This window comes from Malaya genurostris, chromosome 1 (genome assembly GCF_030247185.1).
Source record: "Malaya genurostris strain Urasoe2022 chromosome 1, Malgen_1.1, whole genome shotgun sequence".
NCBI classification, from domain to species: Eukaryota; Metazoa; Arthropoda; class Insecta; order Diptera; family Culicidae; genus Malaya; species Malaya genurostris.
Genome location: NC_080570.1, coordinates 63,776,148 through 63,804,106, shown reverse-complemented (window position 1 = coordinate 63,804,106; position 27,959 = coordinate 63,776,148). Strand labels below are relative to the sequence as shown.

The 27,959-nt window shown below is 34.7% G+C and overlaps 1 long non-coding RNA gene across 1 annotated transcript; it reads right to left on the bottom strand.

Annotated features, from left to right (window-relative positions):
* Positions 1-20,039: 20,039 nt before the first annotated feature.
* On the bottom strand, positions 20,040-20,512 carry LOC131437150 (uncharacterized). The gene is made up of 2 exons (XR_009230729.1): positions 20,356-20,512; positions 20,040-20,294 (listed from the first exon to the last, which is right to left on the bottom strand). It is a non-coding gene; the product is annotated as an uncharacterized LOC131437150 (long non-coding RNA).
* Between the last annotated feature and the right edge of the window lie 7,447 nt (positions 20,513-27,959).

The window sequence follows — 27,959 nt, the reverse complement described above, 5'->3', positions numbered from 1 at the left end:
GTTATCGTGATGATAAAGATTTTCTTGGATTTCACAGTTCTGTTTGAAAATCGAAAGTTTGGAGTATCATTTGATGCAAAGAGTTGAGTGATAAACGCGAAAACCTCTTGGTAATCGATAGAAGAGAAAGTAAACAAAGAGAAACTGTCACTGGCTCCTACGGCCTTCTGAAAAAGTAACCGAGGGTTGTTTTAATCCCCTCGCAATCTGTTGTACTGAAATTTATAGCATTTTTATGTCAAGAATTGGAGTCAATAGATAAATGAATAATAGAATAAACCGCCTGATGGATTGAGACCAATTACTGTTTCAACCGATTTGAAGGCATCAACAAATATATGTTTGTCAAAAACGACCAAATTTTCAGAGTAGACGATTAAGAATTTTTTTATAGTAGTTTATATATATAATTAAAATCGACAATGTTTCGATTAAATCACGAAGTATCATTGTATAATTATTCTGGTTTATATACAAAAAGTCCTTGTAATGGTTCTATTTTTCTGAACTGTGGTCTCGAGCAAATGACAGTTTCGCTATTTTGCGGCATTTTTTCGCTATCTTGTCGCATCGCAGTCTTTACTAATCGCCTGTGAAAATTACAATATAGGTTGTGATTCAAAACTGACAAGATTCGAAGAATAGAAAAACGAATAAAGTGTCGATTAAAAGTATCCGTATATTTTCCGTGCAGTGAAGCTAAATCAACAAATAGTGAGAAATTACTTCATTCTTAAAAATTTGGCATGCTTTAATCAGCAGTTGCTTTGAAATAATACTGGAATTACGAAGAATTTTTGTCTGATGGTAAAGAGCGTATGTTTAACTGTTTTCAATGTAGATTATAGAATGGGTTGACGATGACCAAATTTGAAAATTCAAGAAATTGTATTGAGAAAAGCATACAGATGTACTAAAATTATTTTGGTTTTTTCTAAGTTGGGAAATATATTTCTCTATCATGAAGGTTTGATCTATTTTTTAAGCAGTGTATGTTTGTAAAAATAAACTGTGTGAAGGTGTCTTTCTCATTAACATTCCATGAGAAATCGGTACAAGCTTCATATTATGGTTTTTGACAATCTGTTTCCGGAAACCGTCATGATCGTAGCACAGACTAACAGACATTACAGTATGAGTAAATTCTTATAAAAACAAATTTTCGTCATGCACTAGTTCCACCTATATTTTACTGCGCGAACTATCTACTATCGGTACACCCCTTGTGTTGTGTAAAAGTTTTTTACCAGTTGATTCCCGCCTCGTTTGTCATCACTGATCAGCTGCTTGCAAGGATGCTTGATTTCATCATAATATTTGAAAATGAATCGTCACAATAAATTATTAGATTATGTTGATAATATATTTAACTTTTTAACCGATTTTGGAAGTTAACCATGGTATACAAATCAATACATTACAGGTAATTCTGTATGAATGGCAACTCTGTTAGTAAATGAAAAAATAAACACAGTTTAGATGACAGACAGGATGTTTTTGATAGGGTAACGTGGCGCCATCATGACATATGCGAGTACTGTCCCAACTGAAGGAATATTGGAAATGACCGTAAAAATCGTTGAAGAATCCAATTTGAGTGTCCTGTCTGTTAGTCTGTGAACGTAGTTCATTTCAAGACACGACTTTTCAAATAACCTTCAATTCTTTCATGAACCCGGGTTGGCGGTTCAATGCATAGGGCGCTGGTCTTACAAACCAGTTGTCGTATGTTCGAGCTCCGACCTGGAAGGATTCGTAGTGTCAGTAGAATCGTAGCACCAGCCATGCACTGGTTCTGTACACTCTGAATCGGCTGCGAAGTCTGTTGAAACAGAAAGGTCAAATTCCACAAAAGGAATGTAATGCCTAGGCTTTTTTCTTTCATTCTTTCTGTCACGCTTCCCTTAAAGAGGCTATGATTTTTTTTAAACGGATTCTTCAACACAGTTCAACAGACTTGTTAATGTGTGCTTGATGCCGATGGGATCCGGATAAAATTTAACATCAGCCTATGACACAGTAAGACCTTTATTTTAAATGAAAGTTTGTGAAAATCGGTTCAACCATCGCAGAGAAAGCGAAGTGAGCACCATCTGTAAAGTTTATTTTGACTATTTTCGGTGCTTCCGAAACCAGAAACCGGGCAAATAGCGGTACCGAAGTGAGTTTATATATCTCCAAACTAGCAGTATCTGCTAACTAGAAGAGTTTACTAGTCAGTTTTATGGAATTTGTATCGTTTTTCACCATCACTTTTAAAAAAATATTCATGAAATTGAAATTTGATGTAAACATTTCGAAAGGGCCATTGACTGACTTTGTTTCTTTTCTCTTTCGACTACATCTGCGGAATTAGAGCTGTGCGCCGATCAAAATTGTCAACATCGGCGGCTGAAACGTCTTTTTGACCAGCGGCGGCGGCGAATCGGCGTGACGCTATTTCCTGAAAACATCGGCGGCGGAGGCGGCGCGATTTGGCGTAATCAATTATAAACATATTAAAAATTTTAATATTGATTCACACAGGACAATTACTCTATCTTATTGTTTTGTCGACCTACAATCAACGATCCTAATGTTTATGTGATCCATTAAACCCAACGTAGTGAATAGAGATGGTAAATGGTTTCGAATGCATCGAATTAGAAGAGAAATTGAGATGATTATAAGTGCGATTATTAGGAGATGGTTGACTATTGTTTAAATAAATATTTCATTCATATACAAAGGGTTTTTTTTATTATGAGCAAGAAATATGAAGTTTTATTCGGAACTATTTTTCAAATCGCTTTTTACATAGTTGATAATTATCATGTATAAAAATCGTTTTATCAACTCAAAAAATAAGTATATCTTTTTCGTACGTATGTAATTAACATAAAATCGATTTGGCGCTCAAATTCATTCAGATATCAAAAATAATATCAAATTACCAAATTCAAATTTTAATTACTTCACATTTGTAACGATTTCTTATAAAAACGGGTAAATTCATTTGAAAAGTCATAGTAGAAGTAGAAGAAAATGGTTTTACTTTGAGTTGGTAACGTTGATCTTAATTTATTGTGCGAAAACTAACGTTTATTTAGAATGGAGCATGAAACTTTGTTCAATACCATTTTTCAAATGCCTGGAAATAACAAATAAAGTATCCAAAATAAATGGTACTCGATCGCTAAACATTCTAGTACCCGAGAAATCAACACTACACTGGTTTCTAAAAAAAATGTTAATCCGAAAAAACCTAACATTATTTTTTTTCGGAAGAACCCTCCTTTTCTTGGTTCCATTTTTCATTTTCAGATGTCGCGACCGATAATGTTGCGATAATGTGCCAATAGCTCAAAACCTTTTAAATAAAGACAGAAAATAGACTTTGAATCAAATGACATTGGCTAGTACTGACAACGGTAGTACTGAGTTTCAGTATAAGTAGAAGGAAAGTGACTGTACTATAATTTTCAATGAATTTTCGATGAAAACTGTAAACAATTTTCCACATTGATAAAATCATTTTTTCGGCTGATGTAATATTATCGGCGGCACGATTAAAATGGGATAACCTGATCATCTTTTTCTTAAATTGGCGGCGTGTCGAAATTATCGGCGGCAGCGGCGTGGCGCGGCGGCGCACAGCTCTATGCGGAATTATATAAATATTCGCTACTGTTAGAATAATTGAAATAATGTCTTTCATTTTACACGAATATTTTGTAAGTGAATGTGAAACTTAGAGAATTATTAATTGAAGAGAAAGTAAACAAAGAGAAACTATCATTGGTTTATGTGACCTTATGAAATATTCACACCGAATTTTCCACTTATCGCACTGTAATTCCGCAGATTTTTAAATCACATTTTTTCATTGATTTGCACATATTACTTTGTAAGTCTGGAATCGGAAGTCGGATCCAGATGAAATTCAAAAGCAGGCTATGGAACTGTAGCTCCTTTTATTTGAATCTAAGTTGGTGAAAATCGATTCAGCCATCTCTGAGAAAAGCGCGTGCATGTTTTTGCTGTTTTATTACATATACAATGTATGTTATTCTCCTAACACACTCCGACTGAATAATTAGTTCTTGCTACGCATAATTAAAAATTCGTTCATCACGTTCATCATCCAGAAGGCAAAAGATATTCTACATTTCTTACACTTTGGTTTTGCTTGTTGCTATCAACACTGTTAAGTCTATTTGCTATAAAGGTTCGTTCGCAGATAATATATACTAGACTTGGACACTACAGTATGCACTCATAGAAATACGTTCATTTTCCAACCAAACACTTTTCAAAGTAGAATTGCTGACAAACTGCCATGTTTAAAAACGCCGATGAGAAACACGTTGATGTGGTGAGATCACCATATTCTTTCAAACTATTATTTCAGGATAGGAGAAAATTTAAACCTTGAGAAAGTAAATAAAGTTTCTGCAAAAATGAGTCCGCGGTATGAAGAATACACATTTATTTGAAACTCGCACCTCATCATAACTGGTGAAATCAAGTCTCATAAATATCGCCAATACTCATAAATTAATTGAACTCAGTTTATTTACAACTAATGACATAACTACTCGGCATGTGCTTTCCACTACTGCTACTGTTGCGGGCAGCTGTTTCGATTGCAAGGATCTTTCGGATTAATGTGTGTCTGTGTGTTCATATTTAGCTAGCGCAAGTGCCCATGCATTGTGAACTTCAATCGAAAATATTGAGCTCACCTAATTAAAATTTAATTTTACACGTATGCGGTGTGCTTAGCTGTGCGTGTGATTGCGGGTCGCCATAGGCACTGCAATGAATTGTGTCGCGCGATTCTAACGAGCGTTCACTGCTAATAGCGCGTAATTCTGGTACAATCATTTGTAATTCCATCGACGGTATTATTTCAATCTCATTGCGCCTTCATTTGACAATCTATTGGTATGTTAATTGGATCAGATTATGAAGACCCAACCGGGTTCATAAGCTGATCTAATTATCTGTGTTGGAATCAATGAAAAAAGGGCATAAATTATTGCATTTGATTATTAGCTATCATCTTTCCTTCTTGTATCGTCTTCATATCCGCATGAAATTTTGCAGTTTCAAATCCCTAAGAATGTAAAGAAACTTGCCTTCTTGATAATTTGATGCTTTTCGGGAACAAACGGGTTATTAGCAATGTTTCGCGTAAACTCTTTGAAATAGTTGATGTATTCTTGTTTACACGTTACACATTGAAATTCTATTGATAATCAGGGCCGGTGAAAGAGGTGGGTACGGTGGGTAGTACTAACCACCCGAAAATTACAAAGGTGGGTAATTACCCACCTGAAATTTCGAACGAAAAACAACGGTACAGTGGTATTATAATTGTTATTCGGAATAATAAATAAAATCCAAATTATAGAATGCTAGTTCTCAAGGTAGAGCAGGGATGTGATTATTTTAACAATATATTTATTAAGATGAGACTTGACAAGGATCATTCGAGCAAGCAGAAATCTTTTAGTAACTTAACTTTCCCCTTCCAGCCGAGCTTAAGCATCTCATCAATGTAAACCACTCCGATATACCGGAAAGTACCGATAAAGGTCTTTTACCCTTTACTATCCGAACCGGCAAAAGAAGAATGCAGTATAAAGTAACAACTTCTGGTAGGTTTGACGAATCTAATACTAAATGGTAGAAGTGCTTTATCTTTTTTAAATAAAGAGATGGCTTTTTGGTCAATTGGTTTCTCGTCAAAACATTTATTTTTCGTTAAAGGCCAACGTTTCGAAGGTTATACCTCCATCTTCAGGGCAAAACGACTACAAGTGCTTTATCGGAATTTTTCCGGCAGATGTTTAAGCTCGACTCCTTTGGTATAAAGTGAAAGCTAAGATACTAAGGTACTTGTCTCGTCTTAGCTTCTATATTTTCACATAAATAAAATCACTCAAAATCTTTTGACGTAGGACTACGTTTATGTTTTCTACACCGGTGTGCATATTCAAAATACAGAAAATAATACCGTACAAACAGGTTTTGAACATTAATATCTCAATCATTTTGAATTGATTTGAATATCACAAACACAAACATCACACAAACTGCTTGGATTTATTTCTACGCATATTTCAGATAATTGGTGATTGGAACTTCAGTTAGGAACGAAAATCATTGTCATGGGTTCCTTTAGCAAATAAGACAGTTTCGTCTGTACACGGTTTTCATAAGATTTCTGGGTTTCAATGAGTGCGTTCGCATTTAATCAAATTACTCATACAAAGCAAGATTCTGTATCGAATAGATTCCATCCTTATAGAATTATTTGTCGATGACCTGAATATTGACTTCAGTTGTAGTGATGACTGTCTCGTTCGTTTTCACTTGCGTGTCTTTTTTTTATCAGTAAAGGACAAGCAGACCCCTAGGTTATTGTGAATAAGGTGGGTGAGGAAACAGATTGCAGCCCAATTCGTTTAATATTTTCATTCATCGTGACTTATGTCACGATGCATTGTCTTGGTTAACGGTGATTTTTTGGTTCATCTTATGAGGCCGTTTTTTACGATTTCGCACTTCAAACGCATCAATAAATCAATGTAATGATCACTTTTGAGGGTAATTTCTTGCTCAAGGTAGTCGATGTTAATGATATCTCGAGCATCTAAAAAATAGACGCCATGATTGTTCAACTACCTGGTACGTTTTTGGGCGTATAGTGGATCCATGTTTCGTCCATTGCTTCATACAAACGCTTTGTGAGCGAATGCGGCATCCATTTGGAAAATATCTTCTTTATGCCCAGATTTTCGAACAAGATCGTAAAAGAACTTCCAGTTTATGTGCTAACTATCTCAACACATCTAATCTAATGAACTTTATGAATACTTGCTTAATTTTTTTCCGGTTGACTGTTTCATTTGGCCACGTTCAAAATCAGAACACCACAAGCCTTTATTTTTTAATGGATCCGAGTGGGGGAAATACTTCTCTAGCTAGTGCTGGGTTTACGCTTATTTTTACCCTTTAAAAAGCTATGTTTTATCAATACACGGTTTTATCAATGTTTTATCGTTATTTCCATGTGAAAATTTGCCACATGTTCTCTGAAGGTTGGTACTTCGAAAAATGAGATTAGTTCGACATCACAAACGTCATCTCTGGGTCAGTCCCGCGACTTTTTGATCAATGCGTTATGTACATCAGCGGCTGGACTGTTCATGGATTCGATTTATGCGCCGTTCGACTCGCGCCACATTTTGATTGAAGATCGGTTGTTTCTTTGTATTCGAGGAAATGCTGGATGACCTGGAAAATTCTCAAAGAAATAATTTCGAAAATTCGCAGACACGAATAAGTTAAAACGGATCACGAAAGTCTGTTGCCTTTGTATTGAAACTAGCTAGGTAGCCCTTCGTTACATGCAATGTTCTATAGAAACAAAGCATTAAGCAGAAAAAACGACCTTGCATTTTTAAGGGATAAATATAATTTCCGTTAGAATAAAGGAGTACACTGGAACCTCAATTTACGCGCAGAGCCGGGGGTGCGTACATAAAATTTCGCGTAAATTAAATAAAACATCACGTTATTTCAAATTTTTCGGGTAAAAAAAGGTTCTTCAAATTTTATTTGATTTTAGTGTAAATAGCATGAACAATCCTACTACGTCCAATGCTTTAGCGCCTGAGGACCTTCTGAGTATGTTCTGTGACTATGGAAATGCTTAAGAAATGTTCCAAGATCCAAGAACTACTTGGAATACTGTCCTTAGGAACTACAATGTGTCACAACAAGAACTACAACGGTTAATACATTTTTCGTTTGTAGTTCAAACTTTTGAGCTACACATTGTTTACTTGTTTATTTTTAGCTGTTCCAAGTAATCAATATGAGCATTCAGCAGACCGAGAACGATAAGTTCGTTAATGCACTTTGTTACACTGGTAGATCTTAAGGCCTAAACTCCAGGAAGTTTTCGGCTGGATCATCGGTTACGTTGGTAGACCTTGAGGCCTTTTCCGAGGAGGTTTTGAATGAGCAAGTTCTTCTACAGATCTTATCACAGTATGTCAATTTTCTGTAAATAGTACTACGAGTACATACCGCACTTATTAGTTATATAAAAGCGATTATATGCAATAGAAGAATTAAGACGAAACGTAAAGATAGTGATACAATATTTGTTTTCCAGATAATTCTTGGATGCCCACGCTCTTATTTAGATTCTTTGAAATTAAACAATTCATTAATGTACATTTTATAATATTCAATTTCCTGAAGCATGTTAGATTGTTTTGTAATTATATAAATTGAAATTTCCATCATTATGCAAAAACCTTTTCTTACACGATCATCGCGTAAATTAAATAAAAAATCGCGTTATTTCGAATAAAACGCGTGAAAAAAGTCGGGTAAATTAATTTCGCGTAAATTGAGGTTTTAGTGTACTTTAAAATTCGTTTCCCCCGGTATGAAAAATTACCCACCTGAGTTTTACATGTTTCACCGGCCCTGTTGATAATTATGCATTCGTTTCGTGTTTAACAGTTTGAAAGTTCATCTGAGGTTCATCGTTTGAATTTGAAAATTGCAAGTCGCCTCACGCTAAACAGAATCATACAAATATAGCTCCTTGATACTGGAAACGCATACAGGGGAATCTTTTTAGTTCTTTTCACTGTGGAACACGTTTTTAACAGGCAATTTTTCGTGTTTGTTCAATTTTTAATTTGCAGTCGCAGAACAAAACAAACCACCGGTAGCTGTCCAATATAATCTTTTTATCTGCTAGCCTACATTCGTAGTATAGAATAACCACAAACAAATTTACAGACTAGACAGTCAAAAACTTTTTTTGACCACTGTACTCCCAAAATACCGAAAATTCACGGATCGTACAGATAAATACCGATTACCGAGGTTGCTACGAGACCTTTTTGGCATTAAAAATGCCTTACTCTTCACTATATGGGGCCGGGTATCAATTAAAAGTTTCAAAAATAGTCGCGTAACCTTTTTGTGTCATAATTTTGAACGTTAATAATTCGGTCATTTGTTGATGGATTGTTATAATTTAACAACCAATCGATCCGGAAACTTTTAACTTAAACATGTATGACGACGTCGTTTCAGTATTTCAATAGCATACAATTGAAAAAATGGTTGGAATCGACCTATGTTTTCATCCACCAATCCCTGTTGTAGAAAATGACGTCAACTTCTTGTTCGGCATAGGAGGCTTTGCGTCATGCATAAAAACACCGCATCGTTCTGCGTAGTATGAAGAGAAATCTATAAATATAGGCTGCACAATATTTCTTTGCCTAGTTGATGTTTGACTGTGAATGAAACAAGTAGCTTGTCCAGTGAGCTGATGACTGGATTGTATACGCGTTCACTTGCTGGATTATCGCTTTTGCATTATGTGTTGGAGAAATTTCCTGTTGTCTGCGCAACACCGTGTTCACTTGAGTATCTTATACATCATATATATCATCTAGCTATTGAAGAACCGAATCAGCGTCGTTACCGATTCTTTTGAAATATCCCATGTATTTAGCAAATTTTTGGTCGATTTTGTCATTAAAAATGCCTTACACTTCGCTTCCCGAGGCTGGGTGTCAACAACCAATCGATTCGGAAACAACTTAAACTTATGAGATAACGTCATTTGAATATTTCAATTGCATACCATTGAAAAATTGGTTTGAATTGAGTATTTTTTTTTTTTTGGTTCTCTGGTAGCTATCAGGCCAATTTAGAATTATCGGCGATAGATTTTTCGGATCTAATTTGCAGCGCTTGTTCCTCGATGATTTGTTAATGGATTTTCCTAATTTAAATGATTCCAAAGCTTCAATATTGTGAGCCTAAAAATGTTTTAATTTGTCAACGGATCGGTTTGCATACTTAAATCTTCATTCCCATACGAATAAAACGTGACAATGTTACTGAACAAGTTGTTGTCCCACCAGGAATTAAACGGTTCAAAAGATTCAAAATTAAATTCTGAAACTTATCTAAAAGCGGCCTCCTCAGTTTAGTAGTATAAATGAGTTCCACAGGCTCACATATACAGTACAATTAGATGCAATATCATATAGTATCAAAGATAAACTCAAGGTAAGTTTACTTGCGATTTTACATGTATCGTTTGAATAGGAACCCTCGTTGAATTTGGTTAACCGCCAGTTTCAGTTCAATTATTATTTGCTTCAAAACAATAAGCGTCTGATGGCTACACGCGTTGTAACTATGACAATGTTCATTCATGTGTTAATAACATCAAGATACAATATGAACAAAATTTCGGAATTTGCGTATCCATTCCGTATATTCCAAATATGCCAAAGCGAAATTAATGTAAGTAATTAAATATTTTATGCGGACTGTTACACATGTTCTCTTCCTCGTATTGTTGCCATATTATTTACCGACACTTTCCGAAGATTATCGACGATTTTGAAGAAGGATTAATAAAATTACACTATCACTGAGTTTACTGGAGCAACATTTTTCGTTAAAATAAATAAAATCTTCTCTTGGATCGATTAATTGTTTATAAAATTAATAAGTTTGTACGTTTCTCGAAAATTATTATCATAAAATAAAATAGTTTCATTTGTTCAGGTTTAAATCTTTAGGTTGTTTGTATCTAAAATTGAGCTTTCAAGTAACTTTGACTAGTAACTAGTTAAACTTTAGTAACTTGACTAGTAACTAGTTAAACTTTATTCAAAAACTTAACAATGTAAAAATTTGTGGAAAGGGATCAAAATTGAATAGAATCAATTACCAAGAAAGAATCTAATTGTCAATTTTATCATTCGCTAACAATCTAAGCGCTTAAACTAGGGCAAATTTGAAATTAGTCAATTGAATAAGTTTTTAGTTTAGTGTATCATCACCATTATCATCTTTATTTTCGTATTAATTATGAAGACCGTAGAAACGTTCCATTTTTAATGTTATTGTGCTCGGTCGTGTCTTGAATACAACCCTCTAATTTTTTTTTGTTATTTTTGTTATTATTGAACTTTGGTGACATTTCCGTGAACTTATGTTGACGAGATCCTGATACCGATATGGTACTAGATAGATAGATTTTTGCGCCAAATACAGATTTTTGGGAAAATGACCTGGCAACGCTCGCTGCTGGCAACAGAAACGTAAAGCTGGATGCATTGCTGAGTTCTCAACAAATTATTTAAGTAAACGTCAAATGAAACGGCAGGTGTTGATCTAAATGATGGTCTTTCGAACAAGCTATTCTTGAAGAGGAATTTTAAAAATAAAATAAAATTTTTAATCTCCTCACGTTACTACCACGAATGAAGAGTAACGTAACTTCTGTTCTGTTTTACGTGTTCAATGCGGAAAACCGTTAGTTTACTGAAGGAAGTGCACTCACTGGATTTCAAAATCATCTGTTGGTTTATTTTTTGGTTTGATGACTCTTGTGATTTAAAAAAAATTGAATTGATTATTCGGTGTGCTAAATAATAGTTATGAGAGACAGGAGTATTATGCTTTATTTTGGTAGAATTTTTATTCATATATACTACATTGTTACCAGACGAAAGATTAAAGTATTCTATTTCGCTGTTGTGACTAATAGCGTTTTCGTTTTAGAACCTACACACGGGCGACTCTGACTCCTAGCAAATATATTATATATCAATATGCATCACTCTTGCGATTCACGAGGGACATCACAGTAAAGTGCGGTGGTAAAAAAGGTTACTAATACACTACAAATTTTTTAATGCACATATGACAGCCATGGTTTCAGTACACTGAATCAAACAAACCCAAATATATGGAATATTTCTCGATATACACTGCACGAAAAAATAAGCTGTAAATACGGTTTAGAATTGCAATCTGATACTAACTCGGAAGAGAACACATTGTTATATAAATATTCTCTATTTATATAAATGAGTGTGAAATGTAAACGCAGAACTAAACGAATTAATCTTAATGCTAATTCCAGAATTTTACCAACATTTCCGAATTAAGTATTGCAATTTCTTGATTTGAAAATTTAATCCATTTGTATTCAGGTTTACTGTGATAATGATTCCCGATTCCAGTCCAGTTTGTTCAGAGCATATCATTGAACAGCAGATATGTAATACTACGGTATATTATTGTTTGTAATGCTGTTGGCACTACTGGTATTGCTCTATGTCTTTAATTTACTGTTTATCCGTGAGACAAACAGGTCGAAATCATAGTAAGTTTACAGTTAACAAATCTTTTTTGCTTACACATTAATTCACTAGAAAGAAGAACGGCTGATTTTAATTACACAGTGCTGCCACTATGAACATTTATTACAAATGAAATTGAAGAAAGTGAAACATCCTCCGAAAATTTTCATTTTCGTTGGTGATTAAGACGATAGGTCTTGAAGAACGTAATTCTACATTATTTATAGGCAATATTTACTTTCGTCAGAAAAACACATGAAAATGTTCACACCTCTATTTGGGCATCATGCTCAATTAGTTGTGACATTTCACTTCTGGGTGCACAATAAACGCAGACTATTAAATTTGACTGAACTAATAGCCTTGAGCGTCACGAGATGGTGTTACTGTGATGTCCTTTTCGATTTGTATTGAATTCGTTAAAGTGATCCATATTGATATATAATATATTTGCTCCTAGTAAAACGAACACGTGGTACGCGTCCTAAACAACAGCTCATATAAAAAAAAATTAGAGGGTTGTATTCAAGACACGACCGAGCACAATAACATTAAAAATGGAACGTTTCTACGGTCTTCATAATTAATACGAAAATAAAGATGATAATGGTGATGATACACTAAACTAAAAACTTATTCAATTGACTAATTTCAAATTTGCCCTAGTTTAAGCGCTTAGATTGTTAGCGAATGATAAAATTGACAATTAGATTCTTTCTTGGTAATTGATTCTATTCAATTTTGATCCCTTTCCACAAATTTTTACATTGTTAAGTTTTTGAATAAAGTTTAACTAGTTACTAGTCAAGTTACTAAAGTTTAACTAGTTACTAGTCAAAGTTACTTGAAAGCTCAATTTTAGATACAAACAACCTAAAGATTTAAACCTGAACAAATGAAACTATTTTATTTTATGATAATAATTTTCGAGAAACGTACAAACTTATTAATTTTATAAACAATTAATCGATCCAAGAGAAGATTTTATTTATTTTAACGAAAAATGTTGCTCCAGTAAACTCAGTGATAGTGTAATTTTATTAATCCTTCTTCAAAATCGTCGATAATCTTCGGAAAGTGTCGGTAAATAATATGGCAACAATACGAGGAAGAGAACATGTGTAACAGTCCGCATAAAATATTTAATTACTTACATTAATTTCGCTTTGGCATATTTGGAATATACGGAATGGATACGCAAATTCCGAAATTTTGTTCATATTGTATCTTGATGTTATTAACACATGAATGAACATTGTCATAGTTACAACGCGTGTAGCCATCAGACGCTTATTGTTTTGAAGCAAATAATAATTGAACTGAAACTGGCGGTTAACCAAATTCAACGAGGGTTCCTATTCAAACGATACATGTAAAATCGCAAGTAAACTTACCTTGAGTTTATCTTTGATACTATATGATATTGCATCTAATTGTACTGTATATGTGAGCCTGTGGAACTCATTTATACTACTAAACTGAGGAGGCCGCTTTTAGATAAGTTTCAGAATTTAATTTTGAATCTTTTGAACCGTTTAATTCCTGGTGGGACAACAACTTGTTCAGTAACATTGTCACGTTTTATTCGTATGGGAATGAAGATTTAAGTATGCAAACCGATCCGTTGACAAATTAAAACATTTTTAGGCTCACAATATTGAAGCTTTGGAATCATTTAAATTAGGAAAATCCATTAACAAATCATCGAGGAACAAGCGCTGCAAATTAGATCCGAAAAATCTATCGCCGATAATTCTAAATTGGCCTGATAGCTACCAGAGAACCAAAAAAAAAAAATACTCAATTCAAACCAATTTTTCAATGGTATGCAATTGAAATATTCAAATGACGTTATCTCATAAGTTTAAGTTGTTTCCGAATCGATTGGTTGTTGACACCCAGCCTCGGGAAGCGAAGTGTAAGGCATTTTTAATGACAAAATCGACCAAAAATTTGCTAAATACATGGGACGACGCTGATTCGGTTCTTCAATAGCTAGATGATATATATGATGTATAAGATACTCAAGTGAACACGGTGTTGCGCAGACAACAGGAAATTTCTCCAACACATAATGCAAAAGCGATAATCCAGCAAGTGAACGCGTATACAATCCAGTCATCAGCTCACTGGACAAGCTACTTGTTTCATTCACAGTCAAACATCAACTAGGCAAAGCAATATTGTGCAGCCTATATTTATAGATTTCTCTTCATACTACGCAGAACGATGCGGTGTTTTTATGCATGACGCAAAGCCTCCTATGCCGAACAAGAAGTTGACGTCATTTTCTACAACAGGGATTGGTGGATGAAAACATAGGTCGATTCCAACCATTTTTTCAATTGTATGCTATTGAAATACTGAAACGACGTCGTTATACATGTTTAAGTTAAAAGTTTCCGGATCGATTGGTTGTTAAATTATAACAATCCATCAACAAATGACCGAATTATTAACGTTCAAAATTATGACACAAAAAGGTTACGCGACTATTTTTGAAACTTTTAATTGATACCCGGCCCCATATAGTGAAGAGTAAGGTATTTTTAATGCCAAAAGAAAAAATAAACAAACTCGCATGGATGCGTGGAGCGACCCAAGAAAATTTTCAGAGCGAAACAACGCGATTGGAGTCCGATCTAGAGCGACCTCAGGGTGCTAAAACAAACTCATCAAAAGTTGTTTTGGCGACTCTGGGTCAGCTTTCGGGCTACTCTGATCAATAAACTAAAACGGTATAACTTTCAGCGAACACAGAATCGTCCGAAAGTCATCTTCATAATAGATGTTGACAGATGATTTATAGTTCGTTATCACAAAAAAAGTATATCCAAAACTTGTGCATTTCAATCAATAATAAAGCATACCTGCCGAATCTGTCTTCCCTGCATTGATGTTTGCTTTCGGCACTCACAATACACTCGAAATTGAAATTCAGTCAACCGTGCGTGCCGCCATGTGGTGAGCAGAGATGCCAGATATTTTCATAGAAAATCTGTATTGATTCGTATAAAATATCTGTATTTATCTGTATTCGCTAATAAAAGGAAATTTCTACAATACAATTATGTTAAAAGGTGTTATTCCAATAGATTATGGTTATAGAGTGGTAGATTAAATTTCATATCTTATTATATTCATCGGCGAAATTTTATTGTTTTTTCCTATCAACAACAATTGAATTATGGTGCCAAATACTTGTCTAATTTAAAAATGTTCACTTCATAAGTTGATATGGATTTCCAAAACCCAATATGCAACGTCAAGTCAGGAAATACAACTGTCAGTCTGGCAATAATGTTTCATGATGCCAAGACTTGTCTAACTTTTAAGTTCAATTTAGTTACAAATTTTAATATAAATAGATTTCAGTGTTCTTCATTAAATATCTGCACAAAAAATATACATTTTAAAAAAGTGATTTGTACGTTGATTCCTAAACGTTTATCTCGTCATTGCAATCAAATACTAATAAATAGCTCAAATACTAATAGATAGTTTATTTTTTTCCTTAATACTTTTGGTGAAATTTGTATAAATCTGTATTAAATTTAAGAAATCTGTAAGAAATCTGTACTCTGTATTAAATCTGTATGCGCATGTAAAAATCTGTATAATACAGATAAATCTGTATAAATGGCATCTCTGGTGGTGAGTGCGATCATTATACACTGATAAAAATTTGTACGATCGATTCATATGTAAACAGCACTTCAATTTAATGAGCTTTTTCATTTCAATACACGATTTGTTCAAAGATTTCATGTGCAAATTCACTAAGATGAAAGATGAGATTATTTTTCACTTAGCTTTGATCAGTTTTTCTTTTGGATGTGATGTGTTTTGCTATTGAATCGAATTACATGTGTTAAACACTTCATTTTCAAGTGGAAATGAATACAGCACAAATGTATGTGCAAAACACTTAATTCGGTCAACTGTGTTCCAATAGAAATCTACAGTTACTAACAAAATTGATCGTACACACGCATGATGCTACATTTCATTGCAGTTTCTTACTGTTGCTAGCTAGTTTTTAATTTATTTTAAAGTGATTTTGCAATGAAAATTGTTTTGAAACATAATTGAACGAAAACTTGGACTAAAATTATTTTGATGTTAGAAATAATCGGTTTATAAGGAAATGTATGCCTTTTTTAATATCGATACAATTTACTATGAACTCGTTTTGTGTGTAAGCTGTCAGTGTTAGAGTAAACAACATTAATAGTTCGTTTTAGCTTTGGTTTGAGAGTTATAAATTGAAATACAAAAAAAAACGTTATTTTTTGTAATGGAAGGCAAAAGAAAACAAAAAAGACATTTCTATAAGAAAATTGATCATTTCCTTGCACTGTAAAGGAAAATCCTTACGCGAAAAAGGAGAAATCGTTGGACGATCACATTCCACCGTACAGAATATCATTAACAACTGGAAATACGAGGGAACTCTGAAGAAGAAGGCAGAAAGGGGAAGAAATGAAGAAATGTGTTATGTTGTGGGGTTGTATGGCAGCTTTCAGGCACAGGAACACTGGAGTTTATCGACTGGAATATGGACAAAATGATATATATATATATATATATATATATATATATATATATATATATATATATATATATATATATATATATATATATATATATATATATATATATATATATATATATATATATATATATATATATATATATATATATATATATATATATATATATATATATATATATATATGAATATCCTAAAACGTTACCTAAAACCAAGTGCACAAAACTCATCAGGATATTGTTTCGAACAGGACAATGATCCAAATCACACCGCACACGTTGTTCGGAAATTGCTGTTACATAACGTTCCTAAACAATTGAATACATCACCACAGTCACCAGACATGAATCCCACCGAAAACCCACGGGATAAAATTAATCGGCGGTTCAAGGATACTAACACATCAAACAAAAACACGCTGAAACAGAAAATAAAATAAGTATGGGAAAACATCCGAGCAACTTCGTCCAAAGAACTATTGAACCCAATGCCCCGTCGTTTGTAAGCCGTAATCGACGCTAAGGGAGGCCACACGAAGTACTAAATTCTATATTTAAATCCGCATTCCCCAGCTACACTTAATAATGCAGATTCTCATAATGAGTGTACGATCAATTTTGTGAAATAGAACTAAGGCGTTTATTGTTGCAATCAAACCACAAAATGGGAAGAATCTTGATATTCAAATAAAATGTATATTAATCCAATTCATGAAATGTATAACATTGAAATTACATATATTTTGTTACTTTAAACTTACTAATTGAACAGAAAATGTGAAAATGTGATATTTTTTCATGTGTACGATAAATTTTGTGAGTATATGGAAAACAATGTGACATTCATATGAAATTCATATAGAATCTAGAGGTAACGATATATCTTATCATTTTTATGTGCATTTCAGATAAATGTAGTATGATTTCCACTAAATATCAACAGGTTTCCACTCATTTTGAGAATTAAGTGTATGTTTTCATGAATTTTATGTGTTCTACAAGTAGTGATAGCTCAAATGCTTTGCACATGATGCTAGCCTGCAAATTATTTTCAGTGTTGAAGGTAAAAGGTATAATCGACAATGTGACAGATTTTTTTTTCAAATGTTCTTCGTCACATTCAGGTCTTTATTATTTATGTTTGGAATGACTATTTGGGGCAACTGCTCCCTTAACCCTTATGCACTCGAATGGGTACCCGGGTACCTTTTCGAATTTCAAAATAAGAAATTTCTGAGTTAGGTTTAAACTAAGATTCTGCAATTCGGTCAATTCCAAGAACTAGTTGGACCATAACTTCTCATGCTTTGACTTTTCATTTTACAGTAAGGGGGGTCGAATGGGGGGGCTCAAATTTTTTTTATTACGTAAACACCCGAATGGGTACCCGGGTACCCACAAATAAAAATGCTTGTAACTAAGGCAAATTCCATCCGATTTGAATTTTTTCAGTACGGGTAAATTCAGAAATTTATCCACTTTTCGATGGCCGTGTATATTGCTGTAGTAGGTTCTTCTGGTTCCCGTTAATCCGGATTTCCGTAGAATGTTCCGACACTTGTGTTTTCCACCATAAATGTCATTTACTAATTTGAAACTTTTCCAAACCAGCTATTTGAGAAAGGCCGTACCAAAATGAACCTTTTGTAGAAAAATGACGTCATCTAAAGGGTAGTTGGCCTATTCTGGACTTACTCTCATAGAACGAAAAAAAGGAAATATAAATGAGAACGAAACTGTTTGGGAAGTAACTTCGTGATGTTTCGAAATGTTTGTTGCCAGAATTAAAAATTGTATTGCGTGCTCCTCGCAATAGGCCTGAAGTACATAATAATTTTCAAACTGAAGATAAGACAGTGAAGTATATAAGGGAACATACATAAAGTACGTCACGCGTTTAGGGGGGAGAGGTTTCAAAAATACGTGACAATACATGGTGAAAAGATTGAGAAATGCTCGACAAAGGGGGAAAGGAGTGGTAGAAAAATTCAAAATTTTATGTTACGTACATAACGGATGCCCCCTGAAATATATAAACATAACAACTCAGCATAGCACTTGATTTCATATAGCAATTCTTAGATAAGATTACAAAAATACGTGAAATCCGTGTATAAATGCCTCGATGTCGGAACTCATTTAGGATATCCGGGTTCCTGGGAACCAGGAGCACCATGTCCATCTTTATGGGTACCAATCCCAAAGAGCTTAAGTTCCTGAATCCAACAGTGCTAAAATTACTTCAATCGGTTGAAAAATGCTCAACTTACAGCGATTTAAAAAAATGGGTACCCGGGTACCCATTCGGGTGGTTAAAGGTGTTTTTTTTTTCGAGTGCACAACGGTTAATCATCTCAGTTCCACCATTCATCTCATATTGGAAAACAATTAATTAAAAGAACAAATTAACTATGAAAGTTTGCATACAATTTTTTGGATCAGTGGAAGCACATATTGAAGAAGCCAAATGAATGAGAAACTCGCAGAAAAGATGATTTTTTGAACAAAGATACGCTCAGAGGTAGTACTCGAACCTGCGTTCATGCATTTTCCGAATGTCATCAAGATCTGTTATCTTGAAAAAAGAAGGTTAAAAAAATTTTCACTTCCCTGAGAGTCGAATAAAAATTTTTTTTTGATGTAGCACTAGATCTCGACGATTCGTGCATTTCTAAAAACGAAACAAGAAAACCGCATAACTTTAAAAATATGCATAAAAATACTTTGCATAAAATCGAAAATTCGCTTGAAAAATTGCTTTAAAACCGTGTAAAACATCGCATAAAAAATTGAATGTGTTATAATTATCATAACTTAATACACAGATAAAAATATTTTATGAATTTACATATATTTCCATGCACATATTTGGAGCAGGCAATGAAACATAAAGTTACTTTACAATTCTGTACATTTCAATATAATTTAATCGCAAAACTACGCGTTAATCGAAAAATACATTTTTATAAATTGAAAATTCAATGCAAACCAATTTAGTTTTGCATCGATAATGGTTTTCAATCAAATTTTCGATTCAATCTATGTCTAATCCATGTTACTATTGATTTACATGTCGTGTAAATAGCATTATCTTTTCTGCTTACAAAAAATTAGTAATATGAGAAGGCATCATTAGTTCACTAGGTTGAAAAGAAGGTTTAAGTACACACACCGGACTCGTTACCAATTTGCTAAATCCTGAAAAAAAAATGATTGAATGCATTTAACTCGGGAAGATATACGATTTGGTAAATAATTTCGGATATTCACAAATTATTGCGGTGTTTATAAAAGTTTTGCAGTATTGACATGAACTTCTGTAATTAATAAACAAACATAAAACTTATAAACAGTATAAACCAACAAAAGATCTTTTCACTTCTTCTCATTCGGGGTCACTTTTTCACAATATTTCCGCTTACTGATTTTATTTCTACTCTATTGGGTGACACTCCATATCTGCGCCTTCCCCCTCACAGAGGCAAGGTATTTCATGACCGGGTGCTCCACATACTTCCAAAGACTCAGTTTTGGGAGCCAGATTTGCCACTGCAATTATTACCCAAGATTCACGGTAAATTTGTGTAAACCAAATTCAATGAAATTTTACCTGTCATTGCGATCAGTTGTGATGCAACGATAGTCCCAATTAGAATCCATTTGAAAAACTGTTTAATTTCTAGTCGAAACATTTCAAAGTTAAGTACTTCTTGGTCGGATTGATTTGTATTACAATATAACCGATGACAATTAATATGGCTATAGTTGCCCAACAACTAACGAGCAGGGCGAACAATACTAGATTTTAAAGCTCTAGTCGTCACGGCTGTTTGGCATTGAAAGCTGCGTCTAAATTTCCGGGTCGAATTAATCGGAAACGGCATAATTAATCTGCGACAGCACATTACTAGTACTAGTCGGAACAGTTTTGTGCAGTCTTGCTGGGAAGTTACTTCTATTCCTAGGTGGCACATGATGTTGAATGTTTTTTGGTGTCTAGCAACATTTTATGACTAATGACGAATACTTTGTTTTAATAATTTTATATATCTTATTTCCCGTGACACTTACCTGATTAGCATGTTTACAAGTTTCTTGAACAATATACCTATTTACTGTGAGAATTCCAATTTTTTCCATTTTATTGGTGCAAAATTACAGGATGCAAAATCTTCCGGATTTCCTGAACCGGAAACGAAATTGTATTTTATGCTAATATTGATGTTTATAAGGTAAAATATACATGAGAAGTTGATAGTAAAAATAAATTAAAATGATTAACAAATGGAAATAAAAGATTAGTATCGATAAATGTTTGATATTGTCGATAATAAGAATGATTTCAATATTTTATGATTCAAATGCTACTAAAACTTTTGGCATCTAAAATTTCGGTTAGGATTAGATTGACAGTAAGTTTATTTATACTCGACTTTAACCATGTGGTTGTTTGCTGAGGGAAGGTTAGGATTTTCATAAATTGTGCCCGAACAAAACTCGTCCCGTCAGCATGGAAGGTGACTGCAGCTGTAGGTCTCTCTGAAGACAACAGACGTTTCCCAATTCGATGGTACTGATTTGAAGGAGCGCAAAGGTCGAAAACAAGAAGAAAAAATCCCAACAGTAAATTACTTGTGCCTAAAAAATAGAAAAGATAGAAAACCTAAAAAATTGAAAACAGAAAGCACTAATGATGCTAACCTCCAAAATTACCTAGAGCATTGCAATCATATTAAAATTGCCATTAATGAAAGTATGCCCTGAAAACTTTTACAACTATGCTAACATGAAACTAAAAAGCAACAATTTTCCATCTCAAATTCATCTCCATGGGCGAGTAGCATGAAGAATATATATCTCATTCTCCATGGGCGAGTTTGCATGAAAAATATATATCTCATTCTGAATCTGGCCATTGCCGTGACCATGAATATTTTTCGTTCATGCTAGAATTTTCAAACCCCATCTCTGTAACTTGTCTTTTTGAACCAGAGCTGATAAAAGACATTTTCATGGTTCAAAACAGACGAAAATGATGAAAAAATAATGTTACTCTCAGCTCTGCTTGCAAATTAAAGACTGTCCCAGAAAGTATGGACGCAACTAAAAACCGCTGCCATTTCACAATGGTTCAGAATCTGTCAATTTTTATTGCTGCGTCCTGTTGTTTTCACTCTTAGGAAACATGTATCGGCAGCCGAAACCATTCAACAGTTCGAAAAAGATTGGAAAAAAGTGTCAAACCTTGTCGCCAAGAAGTCTGTACGGAATTTAATGAGGAACGTTTGCAAGAAGGTGCGCCAGCTAGTCTACAATGGCTAAGTAGCAAATGCTGAGAATAATATTCTGTTGTTGTAGTCTAATATTATCAGTATATCGAATAAAATTGGAATATTTAACACTTGTGAATTATTTACAGCGAAATCAAAGTGCGTCAATACTTTCTGGGACAGTCTTTATGAGAACGAGATCTATGTCCAGTTAACGACATAAGCCGGACAGTTGTTTCAAAATTGTGTTCTTTCATTCGTTAACCCTTTCAATCTTTTCTGGTTTTCAGTGAAAATCGTATATTGTGCAGTATCGATACTCAATCGAACCTTCGAAAATCGAAAATGACAGAAAACAATACACATGCTTATTTGTGGCTATCCAAAATTGGATCAAAATTCACCTGCTTTTGCAAAAACAAAAACATACCGTATTTCAATATAAGCCTCGTTGTATTGCAAAAATTCAACATGCAATAGGAATAATATCATTTACACTTTACACATTATCAGTAATGATTTCATGGTTTTTCGAAACATTTATTTATATTTTACAATGTAAACATGCATTTTAAAATATTTTCATTACCAACTAGAGCCTGATACGACTCGCTGTCTACAACTATTTTTAATTTCTCCATCTCGAATAACAGTAAATCACTTGAAAATTTCATACTTGAAAATATCGGATGGTGAGACGACGCAATTTTGACTCATTGATAGTTTTAAATTCTACTTATTTTTTGACATCTGTTCACAGTAATAGAAAATGAGTATCAATTCGACACAAAACTATTTTTCTTTCGTGTCTTTGAATATTTCACAAGTGTTCTTTTTTCAGTATTCCATTTGTATTTCATTCAACTTATGTGGCATGAATTTTCCACACATTTGGACTCCATGTCGCTTACGTCACTTATACCATTATATCTCCGTTAGTAGAAGTGTCAGCCATTTAATTTTCGGATATTGTCCACAATTAGATAGTAACTTTCAAACGTGCCTAAACTTGTTCAAATCGGTTCAGCCTTCTCAGAGAAAATTGAGTGGTAAACAAATCTTTGAAAAGTAACATTTTCCTATCTCATCGAGCTGAACCGAATAGTTTATAACACTATGGGTTTCGATAGCTCCGTTCTGAAGTCGGTTTTTCAGCAATTCGATTACCTTTGTTTAAAGAAAGTCAAAAATAGTTGTTTCAAACCGAAACATCGCAGGTTCAAAGCAAATATGCTTGTTTTTAACTAGAGTATGGTTTTTTTTTTTCATAAATACGTTTATTTCATAGGCAATATACATAAGTTTTTCTTCGCCGTGGCATCTACAATACATAGAACTTTAAACCTAATACATTTCGAATATCCTATTAGTATGTTGGTATTCATTAGTTAATCTAAACACTGTTTTTATCAAGCGAGTTGCTATTATAAATTACATTAAATGAAATACATTTATTTTGTACATGATCTTATAACTATTTCAGGTTTGTTTGTATCAGTTTATCACTTTTATTTAATATAAGATAGCTGGCTATTGGTTGAACTCATGGAAGAGAAAACAATCTAACATAAAATAAAATTTAAATTGGAACTCCAATGGACTTAATGAAATAATAAAGAAGTTTCATGTAAGGAACGTCACGACAAGCAAGAATGTCGCGAACTGGGACATTGGATAGTCTACCTTGGGTACGCAAGGAATTTATTAGTTGAGATCTGACATCACGATACTCCACGCATGTCCAGACAACATGGTCAATATCGCGGTAACCTTCGCCACAAGCACAATGATTAGTCTCGGAAAGTCCAATTCGAAGAAGATGTGAATCTAACGTGTAGTGATTGGACATGAGTCTGGACATCACACGAATGAAATCTCTACTCACATCCAATCCCCTGAACCATGCCTTTGTCGATATTTTAGGAATAATTGAGTGCATCCACCGACCCAGATCATCTTTATCCCAAGAAGCTTGCCAGCTGGCAAGTGTTCTTTGGCGAGACGCGCTATAGAATTCATTGAAAGCAATTGGTCTCTCATAAATTTCACCCTCAATAGCACCACGTTTGGCTAAAATATCGGCTCTTTCATTGCCTGGAATGGAGCAATGAGCCGGGACCCAAACTATTGTGATTTGATAATTATTATTCAATATGACGTTCAGGCACTGTTTTATTTTGCCCAAGAAAAAAGGTTCATTTTTGCCAGCAGCCTTTGAGCGAATGGCTTCAATTGCACTCAGACTATCTGTGAAAAGAAAATAATGGTTTGGAGATAATGTGACGATTATACTCAAACTATAATGAACTGCTGCTAACTCTGCTATATAAACAGATGCAGGCTCTTGAAGCCTAAAGGAGACCGAAACATTATTGTTGAACATACCAAACCCTGTCGCTTCTTCAATTCGCGATCCGTCCGTGTAAAACATTTTCTCAGAGTCGATATGCCTGAACTTACTTGTAAATATTTTTGGGATTTCCAACGAGCGTAGGTGTTCCGGAATTCCACGCACTTCGCGCTGCATGGATGTGTCGAAAAATAAAGTTGAGTCAGGGACATTTAGGAGGCTGACACGGATAGGAATATATCTTGAAGGGTTGATTTCCTGTGACATATGGTTAAAATATACAGTCATGAATCTTGTTTGAGATTGAAGCTCAACTAGCCTTTCGAAGTTATTAATAACTAGGGGATTCAGTACCTCGCATCTTATTAGCAGTCGCGACGAAAGCTCCCAAAAACGATCCTTCAATGGAAGAACTCCCGCCAGAACTTCAAGACTCATTGTATGTGTCGAATGCATGCAGCCTAAAGCAATTCGCAAACAACGATATTGAATTAGCTCTAATTTGCTAATATGAGAGTTTGCAGCGGAACGAAAGCAAACGCATCCATATTCCATCACTGAAAGTATCGTTGTCTGATACAATTTTATTAGATCTTCCGGATGAGCACCCCACCAAGATCCGGTTATTGTTCGAAGAAAATTTACTCTTTTTTGGCATTTTGTTATCAGAAACCTAATGTGTCCTCCCCACGTGCATTTGGAATCAAACCACACCCCGAGGTATTTGAAAGTCAAAACCTGTTGGATCATTCTTCCCATCATATGAAGCTGAAGCTGCGCGGGATCATGCTTTCTTGAAAAGACTACCAGCTCTGTTTTCTCCGCAGAGAATTCGATACCCAGATGAACAGCCCAAACGGATAAGTTATCTAAGGTATCTTGCAATGGTTTTTGCAGATCAATAGCTTTGGGTCCAGTAACTGAAACTACGCCATCATCTGCCAATTGTCTTAGTGTACATGGGGATACTAGACAGCTGTCAATGTCATTCACGTAAAAATTATAGAGGAGCGGACTGAGGCAAGAGCCTTGCGGTAGACCCATGTAGCTAATTCTGAACGTTACCAAATCGCCATGTGAAAAATGCATGCGTTTCTCTGACAAAAGGTTTTGCAAATAATTATTTATAACCGCTGGGAGTCCATGTTGGTGAAGCTTGTCTGAAAGAACATCAATGGAAACTGAATCAAATGCTCCTTTAATGTCTAAAAATACAGATGCCATTTGTTGCTTTTGAGCGAAGGCAATTTGGATGTCAGACGAAAGTAATGCAAGGCAATCATTCGTCCCTTTATTTCTACGGAAGCCAAACTGAGTATCTGACAACAAACCGTTCGTCTCGACCCAAGTGTCGAGACGTCGTAGAATAATTTTTTCGAACAATTTTCTGATGCAGGACAACATCGCGATGGGTCTATATGAGTTGTGATTGGAAGCTGGTTTCCCCGGCTTTTGAATGGCGATAACTTTCACTTGCCTCCAGTCAGGTGGAACAATATTTTGCTCAAGAAGCTTGTTGAACAATTCCAACAAACGTCTTTTTGCGAGGTCGGGCAGATTCTTCACCAAGTTGAATTTAATTCTGTCCAACCCAGGAGCGTTATTGTTACAAGACATGAGTGCTATGGAAAATTCCATCATTGAAAAGGGGCTATCAATGGAACCATTATTTGAAAAAGATTCCTTAATAATGCTATGCGTAGGAACAGAATCTGGACAAACTTTCCTCGCAAAATCAAATATCCATCGGTTCGAGTATTCCTCACTCTCATTTCCTACGTTACGATTCCTCATTCGTCTGGCCGTATTCCAAAGAGTGCTCATTGAGGTTTCTCTTGACAAACCTTCGACAAAATGTCTCCAATAGCTACATTTCTTGGCCCGAAGTATACTCTTGTACTTGGTTTCTAAAGTCAAGAATTTTTCAAAATTCTGAGGAGTTCCTCCTCCTCGTTTTAAAAACGTCTTGAAGGCATTTTGTTTCGCGTGCTTAGCATCTGAGCACTCTTTGTCCCACCAAGGGTTTGGAGGCCTTCTGTTAGACGATAAACCAAGAAATCGTTTGGTTTGGGCTTGTTCTGCGGCCTCCAGAATCGCACAAACGAGGAAGTCATATTCTTCAAGTGGGGGGAGCTCTTCCATTGAAGTTAAGGCACTTGAAATATTACTTTGGTATTTAATCCAGTCAATATTTTTTGTCAAATCATATGGAATATTAACTGAATTAGCAATGCCTTTGTTACTGCTAATTGAGATGATGATTGGTAAATGATCGCTACCGTGTAAATCAGGAAATACTTTCCAGGTGCAATCTAGTCGAATTGAAGTCGAGCAAAGAGATAAATCTAATGCACTTGGACGTGCAGGAGGTCTTGGGATCCGTGTCATGCTACCCATATTTAGTACCGTCATGCTAAAATTGTCGCAAATATTATATATTAAGGATGATCTGCTATCATTGTAAACGGAACCCCACATCATTCCGTGCGAATTGAAATCTCCTAAAATCAAACGTGGAGCAGGAAGGGCTTCGACAATTTCATTAAGCTGTCGTTGTCCAACTTGAGCTCTTGGAGGAATATATACTGAAGCAATGCAAATGTCCTTTCCTTTAATGTTTATTTGACAAGCAACAACTTCTATACTAGAAGTCGAAGGAATATTTAATCTATAAAAGGAATAACATTTCTTAATTCCTAAAAGCACTCCACCATACGGAGAGTCTCTATCGAGACGTATAATGTTAAAGTCATTAAAATTTAAGGCTATGTTTGATGTAAGCCATGTTTCGCACAAAGTAAATACATCACAATTTTGACTATGCAACAAAACTTTAAATGAATCAAGTTTTGGCATGATGCTTCGACAATTCCACTGCAGAACAGTGATTGAATCATTTGCGGCGGATGATAAATTATCCATCAAATGATACAAAACCTGAAAGAACTGGCCATTGAGCTGATAACTGTTTCAAAAAAGTTCTAGCTATTGGAAGGAATGCCGTTATGATAGTCTTTAGAGGTTCAGAAATATTGAATGCTGCGAAAATCCATTCTACAATTTCCGAAAACTTAAGTAATCCTGTTGGTGAATGTGAAACGGAGCCCACTGGATTATTGTCTTTTCTTGAGCTAGTTTCTGGATTGGTTTGTGAATTTGACAAACCAGGAGGCAAAAACTGGTTTTAAATTTGGCTTTTTAGCTTTAACACGGGGATCTTTTTTTGAAGATGTAATTTTAGGTGTCTTTTTAGGTATTTTGTGGTTTGTTAATCTCCTCTTAACAGACCCTTGAGGAGTGACAAACGAGGTATCTTCACTATTTCCGTCGGAGTCAGATTCCTCTGGCTCCATAAGATTTGAAAAACTGTTTTCGGTTTCCAAGGGGGAGACATGTATGACCGTTTTAAGCATTTCTGCATATGTGCGCTTAGACCGTGCTTTTAAAGAAAGCTTCATTTTGTCTTTACGCAACTTAAATGCAGCGCATACTGAAAGATCATCATGAGGTCTCTCCCCACAATAAACACATTTTTCAACATCTTTATCGCAAAGATTATCCTTATGAGGCCCTTGACATTTGATACATTTGGAC